The sequence below is a fragment of the Carassius gibelio genome, chromosome A16 (genome assembly GCF_023724105.1).
Source record: "Carassius gibelio isolate Cgi1373 ecotype wild population from Czech Republic chromosome A16, carGib1.2-hapl.c, whole genome shotgun sequence".
Classification (NCBI taxonomy): domain Eukaryota; kingdom Metazoa; phylum Chordata; class Actinopteri; order Cypriniformes; family Cyprinidae; genus Carassius; species Carassius gibelio.
This window is the reverse complement of record NC_068386.1, coordinates 12747916-12756778: the sequence shown is the minus strand read 5'-3', so window position 1 is coordinate 12756778 and position 8863 is coordinate 12747916. Positions and strand designations below refer to the sequence as shown.

General features: G+C 38.8%; 1 pseudogene; it reads left to right on the top strand.

Moving 5' to 3' along the window:
• The window catches only part of LOC128030199 (protein virilizer homolog), a 14265-nt pseudogene extending 5807 nt beyond the window's left edge, over positions 1-8458 (top strand).
• The last annotated feature ends 405 nt before the right edge of the window (positions 8459-8863 follow it).

Below are 8863 nucleotides of genomic sequence, written 5' to 3'. Positions count from 1 at the left end.
TGGCAGAGAAACCTTCTTATTTATCATTTAATTACTATATCAAAATTAACTGAATGACACCTCATTCTGCGTAACATCTCCTTTCGTAAGTGTATAATATGGATAAGAAACAAAATAAAGTTAAATTGAATTAAATTTAAATTAAATTAATTAAATTAAATGTATGCATTTAGCTGATGCTTTTATCCAAAGCGACTTACAGTGCATTCAGGCTATCAATTTTTACCTATCATGTGTTCCTGGGAAATCGAAAGTTAAGTGATTAGATGTTTTATTTTTGGATAAACAATTTTATTCACAATATACACTACTAATCAAACATTTTTGAACAGTAACATTGTTTTTAAAAGAATTATCTTCTGCTCATCAAGCCTGCATGTATTTGGTCCAAAGTACAGCAAAAACAGTAACATTTTGAAAGATTTCTTACTATTTAAAATAACAATTCTTTATTTGAATATATTTTAAAATGTAATTTATTCCTGTGATTTCAAGTCTGAATTATTAGCATCATCACTCCAGACACATGATCCTTCAGAAATCTTTCTAATATAATGAATTGCTGCTCCAAAAAACATTTATTATTATTATTAATATTATTATAATAATATTACTATTATTATTATGTTGAAAAAAGCGTATAATTTTACATAAGCTTTTTTATTTCAGATAAATTCTGATCTCTGGATCTTTATATTCATCAAAGAATCCTGAAAGAAAATTTACTCAACTGTTTTAAATATTGATAATGATAATAATAATAATTATAATAATGATAATAAATGTTTCTTGAGCAGCAAATCAGCATATTAGAATGATTTTTGAAGGATCATGTGACCCTAAAGAAAAATTGGATTTGATCACAAGAATAAATTGCATTTTAAAATGTATTCAAATAGAAAGCAGTTATTTTACATTGTAAAGATATTGCACATTTTGGATAAAATAAATGCAGGCTTGGTGAGCAGAAGAGAAGTCTTGTTAAAAAAAAAAAAAACTTAAAAATCTTAACGTTACCATTCCAAAACTTTTGACTGGTAGGGTAATCTCTCCTTACTGGGTTATGATAATCAAAACAGTCCTGAGCTAGATTAAGCTTTGCTCTCTGCAAACTAAACTATCACTTTAATCAAATATTAATAATAATGTTTAATACCGTAAAGCTGCTTGATTTAAGGTATTGCATAAAATACTATAGACGTGACGTGAATGCTTTACTGAGCTCGTGCAAACATCCCCATCGGTGTAATAAGATGCATTTTTAACTGCTGCTTTCACACTGCTGTGATTGTTTTGTTGTTGTTGCTTATTTCGTTATTGAGAGGAAAACGCGCGTCATATATTTTCATATCCAAACCATAGACAGTAAAAGAAATGGACACAGCGACCCCATTGGAACTCAACTGAGACAATTGAAGCCCATTTTTTGTGTTTTTTAGCACTTCCGTTTCTGACGCGCAGACTCAAACGAAGCTTGACGACGTCAAGCAAACTGTCTGACGGCTGTAAATCTTCTAGTAGCTGTGCGTGCAAACTGCCATCGTTAATCATTAAAAGAGACGGCGAGCTTGAGCGGGGAGTTATTTGGCGTGAGTGAGCAGGAGCGAGTATTCTGATTAATTATTTTGTATAGTATTTTAAAATGTAACGCCAGTACGCCATATTAAGTTAATTGCCTGCAAGCTTCTCCTCCTGTCTGTACGGTAATGCGCCAGAGAGTCGAGTGGTTATGATGCAATCGTTAGCCTATTTTTTACAAAAACTGTTTCTACGGGGCCATAATGTAACATAGAAGGTAATGGAGCCCTTTATACATTGTCGTGTATCTTTAGAAATAAATAATTGACAAACGGAGTCTTTAAACGCCTCAGATGCAAAGTTATTCGCTGTCAAAGTGACGCCAAAATGAATGGGAGTCAATGGGAATGCTAACGCAAGTGAAGTTCTGCTACAAGATGGCAGCACGCAGCCGACTTCAACTTCCGGTCGACTTCCTTGCCGCCTGATCCAAACGGCCATTCGGTTTGGCTCAGGTGCGTTTCTCTGAACAGTGCTGAGAGCTGTATCTCTTCTTCTCTTGAATTGCATCGAGAAGGGCTGAATTACAGTCTTCGCTACAGCGCCACACTGGTCAAACCACATTATTGCAGGCTCTAAATTAGGTTAAAAAAAAAATCAAACGACAGTTTTTTTATTGTCGACTAATCGTTTCAGCCCTACTGGTCATCCAACAGCCATCTATTGATTTAGAGAAAGCGGCTTTTTATTTCTAGAACTTTACATTTTTTAGTGCCAACATGATGAATTTAGAGACAACTTACCGAAAGGATATTTTTTTATGCTGACATGGTGTTTTCAGAATTCTTTGATGAACAGAATTATTTTGAGTTAAATAACATTATTAATGTCTTCACTGTCACTTTTAAACAATTTAATGCATCCTTGTGGAGTAAAAGTATTAATTTCTTTCAAACAAAAAACTTTTCAAACTGTAGTGTATATACAACATTCAGACTACCCACTGATTAAACAGTCTGGAAAAAATGTCATTTTGCGTATCCTTAAGTCTCATATATATTTTATGACCGTTAACAGCACTTCTACCATGTTTACAATGTGTACAAACTATTCCAGTGCTACTTTAGGGCACAATAGGACATGAGTAATACTGTGCCATCCTCAGAAGTGAAGTGGCTGGAGGACATTTGAGGAAATTGGGAAAGGTTTCTGTGGTCGCTTTTGTTCCTTCTTTAAAAGCAGATCCACCACACCCCCTATTCTCTGACCACTCTCCGCTTTTCCCATGATCTCATCCCTCATCCTTCTTGTCTCCATACCTGTTCAGAGAACAATGAGAGAAAAGGGAAGTTTGTTTTTATAGGACAGACCATATAAAACTATTTTTAATTCTAACCTTTTAAAAGGATCATGTTGAATATGTAATAACTGAAAAAGAAGGATATTTAAAATGATTCCCGCAGGCTAACTGATTTACAGGAAGTTTGTTTGGATCAAAAGTGGGTGCTGCTGATGGCAAATAGGGGTTTCAGGTTTGAGTTTTGACGGTTACAATGCCCCTTCCTATGTATCTTCAGGGAAACGGCCCCTCACGCATTCCAGTTGGACCTGTTCTACAACAATGTGTCCAAACCCAACGCCGCGGTGTTTGACAGGCTGGGCAGGTACTAAATAAACTCAAACATACACACACACACACATGCATGCACACAACGCATGCACACCTGTGTTGGACAGGCTCAACTAGAAATACAGTACACTGTCTCACAAATCTATAGCTGAATAGATGCATGTAGTCTTTTAAATGTTTAAATTACTGATGTTGGTGTTTGTTTCACACTAGCCTCGAGTACGATGAGAACAAATCAATCATCTTCATGCCTTATGGGAAGGTAAGAGACCCCTTTGTTTCAGCCCAGCATCATATTTCTTTTTAAAGCTCACACATGTGCACCAAAATGTTTGTGGTTTCTCCAAAACTGCTGACAGCAGCTTTCCTCAGCTCTATGAATAGTTGAAAACCATTTTCCCAAATCCACAATGTATTTGCACATGCATCTGCAGTGAATTAAGCTGTTAGCTCCTGCACTCACGTGACTTGTAAACAAATCCCCCTTCATTTGTTTTGGACTGAGTGAGTTTTTTGCTAATCTCTTCTAGAGTCTCAGGCCATGTCCTAATTTTCATTTTTTCTTTGTGTTATTAAAGATAAACGCAGATGGTTTGGTCCTGCGCGGATGGTACACAGCCGAGCGCCCCCACAGCCACGAGCAGGACTCTCCGCCACCTCCTCCTCCCCCGCTGCCCCAACAGCAGCCGCTGGGATCCAAGAGGGGCATTAAACCTGGTCAGCTAAACATTATATACACAAATATATAATGTTATGTTGTTATGTGAAACATTAAATTCGAGTGTGTCAGTCTATTGCAGAGTGGGAGAATGAAGAACAGTATAATGGCAGGCCACCCAGACCACAACCCAGAGGTCCACGGACCCCACCAGGACCACCACCTCCAGACGATGATAACGAGAAGACACTACCTGCACCTGGTCAATGTATGTCTATGTGGAAAATATTAAGTATTATATATGGGAGTGAGCAGGAGTTCTTCTTATTTAATATAAAAAAAACATATATTCAAATATTATTAGTATAATAATTTTAGAGAAATTAAAAATTTTAATTTTCAGAGTCTTATTTCTTTTTCACAATATTTCCAGGTTTAAATAATTATAGTTTTAAAATGTGGACTCAACTATATATTATTTAGCATTATTTATTATTATTAATTAATGAAAAGAGAAAATCAATTTTTCTGCATAATTCAGTGACATTCAAAAGAACCAATCTATTCTTGTTTATACTGATTAGCTAAGACGCCCAACTTAATTAAACATTTCAACAGAGTTTGAGGTCAAGACTGAACTTGCTAGATTTGCTGAGCCAGTAACGGTATCTTAGATGTTCTGTTTTCGGTGTGTGAAGTGTTCTGTTTTTATATGCAGGTGATGATGGGTATGAGCAGATATCCAGTGACGAGGAGGATTTGGAGAGTGGGGCTTTCAAGCTGCTTGCCTTTGACCTGGACTATACACCCGAGGATCTTGCATCACTACCGACCGTTCAGCATGATCCATATGAGTGTGAACCCCGACCCCTCCAGTACTTCACACCTCTGCACATCACACACTATGAGGCGGAGCTAAAACACCTTAAAATAGTAGACTTCCAGGACTCAAGCTCAGTGTGGTCGGAGTCTGCAGCTAAACTCTCAGAACTGCTGGAGGCCTGGGGAGAGGGGCAGGGGGTAGAGCGAGGGGCAGGCTGGGTAACTGCCTTAGAGGAGTTCCCTCTTTCTACTTGATGAAGAGATGAACTTCCTTTCTATTAAGGACCCTCATGGGCTTAGCGAGAAGTTGAAGCAGCTGGTCGATTGGAGCTGTGAAGCTCTTAATTTGGACTTTGCCCTGGCACAGCCCTTAGAGTTGAACTTGCGCCAGCTCAAAGCTGGAACCAAACTGGCCTCTGCCTTGGCCGACTGTGGTGCCCAGGCTGTGCAGAATCTGCTGGAGAAAGGGATCGTTGTCAGCCTCCTAAGTTTGCTGTTTGCAGAACATGTTTCATCCACTCTGAAACTCAACGTGCTGCGCTCCCTCGACAGTATCATTAGTGAACCACAGGAAATTGAGGTCCTGCTCAGAGACCATCACCATGACAATGATGGAAAGAGTGGGTACCAGCATCTGCTGGATTTGTTTCAGGACCAGACTCTGCCTGTTGCAACGGCAGGTGCAGCCATTTTACATAAGGCATTTTTACGAGGTTTGGACTGACCTGCAGAGGACAGCCAGCATTTGGGCTGAATGCCATCCCACAGTGGGGGAGGTTGGTGAGCGAGAGGGTAGTGAGAGAGAAAGAGAAAGCACTGAGATGGAAGGTAATGAGAGAGAGGGAAACCCAGGAGTTAGAGCGGGAAAGCCCAATGGACATTGATACTTTCCTGGAATCTGCCTCTTTGTCAGAATGTGACCTGGAAAGGCTGCAAGGTCTCCTGGAGGAAGTGCTCCACCTGCTGGAGACAGCACCTCACTGTATGGTACAGCCTCCTGGGAAAGCTTTCCCACCAGTGCCTGATGATCCCTATCCAACATTGTACAGGTCAGGACCATATGGCTACAAAACTGATGCCTTGATTATTTGTTTCTATTAATTATCAATATTAATTAATATTTAGTTTAAATATAATAATTTTTAATTATTTTTAATTATCAGTTGTCAGTGTGGGGGACTCAACTATATTATTTACCCTTTTTGTTCAAATATTTAGCTTCTCTTTAATTACTGCATTTTATTAATTGTTTCACAGATACATGCAAGCTTGTCACCTTCTGGAATCCTTGGCTGTTGTCCTGTCATATCCAGCTACATATGCCAACATCGGAGTCCTGCAGGCTGTCAGAGAACTGATGCGTTTCCTGTCACAGTCTAAGCAGGGCCTTCTCTTCCTCCTTAGCCAACACAAAATCACCACGCTTCGTCTCCTGACACCCCTTGCTCACCTGACTCCACCCTCTCACTTGGCACCGCTGATGCCCCTTTCAGAGGGTGAGGGTGAAGATACTGCTGCCAGTGGAGAGGGTTCAATGGACAATGGCTTTTTGGTGTGGTTTATGCAGACTCTACATGCACTACAGGGTGTTGCTGAGCTGAACAGGGCAGAGCTTGAAGATGGCGATAATCCAGATGTTTTGGCAACCCTTCATAGTCTGTATCTCATTAGCATTAGCAGCACAGGCCTAAATGCTGTCACAGATGCTTTTAGCTTGGATAATAACCTCAGCTGTCTGGTCAACCTGGTAGAGTTCCATGCCAAAGAGGGCCAAGGGTGAGAATATGCTAATACACCTGTTGTACATAAACAGGGTCTTAAAAATGTCTGTCAGACAGTATAGACAGTATATTTAGACAATCTAATGGCAGATAAAAATATAATATAATAAAATATAGTATAATTGTTTCTAGACACCATGTAGATAGGATGTAAATAAATGCAAATTGGCCAAATATAGAACCTTGGGGCACTCCATAGTCTTTTTCATTTAAATGTACTATATCTTCTTAAATGATTTGTTCTCTCTCTCATTCTCATGTGTACTTCCTCTCACTCTCTCTTACAGGAAAGGAAAAGCAAGGAAGTCTGTTACATATAATAATGCCTGTATGCTTGTACTGCTGGTGATTCAGACGTCAGGTGATGTCCAGATGATGTTTGCAAAGCTGATGAAAACAATGTCAAGCTTCAAGGTTAGCCTTCTATTCTTTTGCAGCTCACCAAACACTTAAATCTCAGCGAAACCACCAGTCCTATGATCTATTAAGAAGCCTTTTTTTCCAAGGCCTCAAAAGCCATTTTATAATTTTTGTTAATGTAAGTGCTTTCACATCTGACCTCCTATGATTAAATGTGTTTTTCAGAGCTGGATGGTGGTTGGAGCCACTTGAAAAATAGCATTTTGATATCAGTGGCATTCCTAAGCTTATTGACCTTTATAAAACAGGTGAGATTATCAACCACATAACCACATTTTAGAGGGTTTAAGATTACAGAGGATAAGTTTCAACATGTATGCCTTTTGTGTTAGGTATTGATCAAGACATTAAGGCACTAATGGTTCAAGTTTCAACAAGAATAAGGACACACTTTGATCTCTTACTTTTAGCTATAAAACAAAATGCTCATATGCTCAAATGCCAAGGATTGAGACTTGCCTTTGGTGCTTTCAGGACCTCTCCAGTACAAAGCCTATACACAGAAGCAAATGAAACCTCTCTTCAGTTCAGACACTTGAAATTGTTACTTCAAAAATGCAAATTTACACAATCCATTTTATAATTCCATCTTTTCCCCACAATGCATCTGTATATAGCCAGAACTAGCTATATTAGACCTGCTAAAAACTGTTGATTATTACCAATAAAAAATTAGGTTGTGTGTCCTTGGGTACCGAAACCAATATGGCACCGGTACCTATGGAACCGGTATGCACCGAACCGAATAAGAACGTGGATTTCGGTGCCTCTTAAATTCCTCATTTAAGTTAATTTTTTTTCTTTATTAATGTACACACAGCACCCCATATTGACAGAAAAACACATTTTTGCACATTTATTAAAAAAGAAAAACTGAAATATTACATGGTCCTAAGTATTCAGACACTTTGCTCAGTAATTTAGTAGAAGCACCCTTTTGTGGAAGTCGTGGCCTAATGGTTAGAGAGTCTGCCTCGCAATCGAAAGGTTGTACAGTTCTCTCTCCACCTTCAATACCACGACTTCGGTGCCTTTAAGCAAGGCACTGAACCCCTAACTGCTCCCCGGGCACCGCAGCATAAATGGCTGCCCACTGCTCCGGGTGTGTGTTCACAGTGTGTGTGTGTGTATTCACTGCTGTGTGTGTGCACTTTGGATGGGTTAAATGCAGAGCACAAATTCTGAGTATGGGTCACCATACTCTGCTGAATGTCACGTCACTTTTCACTTTTTGATCTAATACAGCCATGAGTCTTTTTGGGAAAGATGCAACAAATTTTTCACACCTGGATTTGGGGATCCTCTGCCATTACTCCTTGCTAATTAACCAAAATTATTCATAGAAAATAGCTGATATAATTTACTCTTTCCATCTCCCTCTTTCTATCTCAGGCACTGTCCTTGCAAGACGTCGGGTTGCGATGAACACACGAAAGTTGTGGAGTGTGCACTTACATGCACATACTCAAGTATTACAGGAAGTTCTGAGGTGTGTGTGTCAGCAGCTGTCTGCCACTACTCTCCATGCTCTGCCGTGTGTGCATACAGCTCTGTGATCTTGCTGTGCCCGCTGCGACTCTGGTTATGAGGACATTGCTGGAGCAGCTGCAGAAGGAAATGCAACAGTAAGACACATTCATCACATTAAGGACAATTTGTTCATAGCTTGTGGATTTGTTTTCATAAAATATCAAAAACAATTATATATTTATATTTATACACATGAACACACACATATGTGCAGTGGTGGATTGCTGCCACAAATAATTTTTTCCACATGTTTTCTCATCAAAGCGAGATGTCATTTAAATGACACCTTCTTCTAGTTAAAAAAACGAAATTTTTTTGCAGTAACTAGATATGTCGGTAAAATGACAATAATCTCATTAAAATGGCATTTTCTCATAATAAAGAGATATTTATGTCATTGAAACCATTTTTTTTCATTACATTTTTTTTTTCTCTCGTTATAACAATGTAAGTCATAAAAACATGTTTTTCCCTTTATTGAAGATATTATACATTGTTACGTGT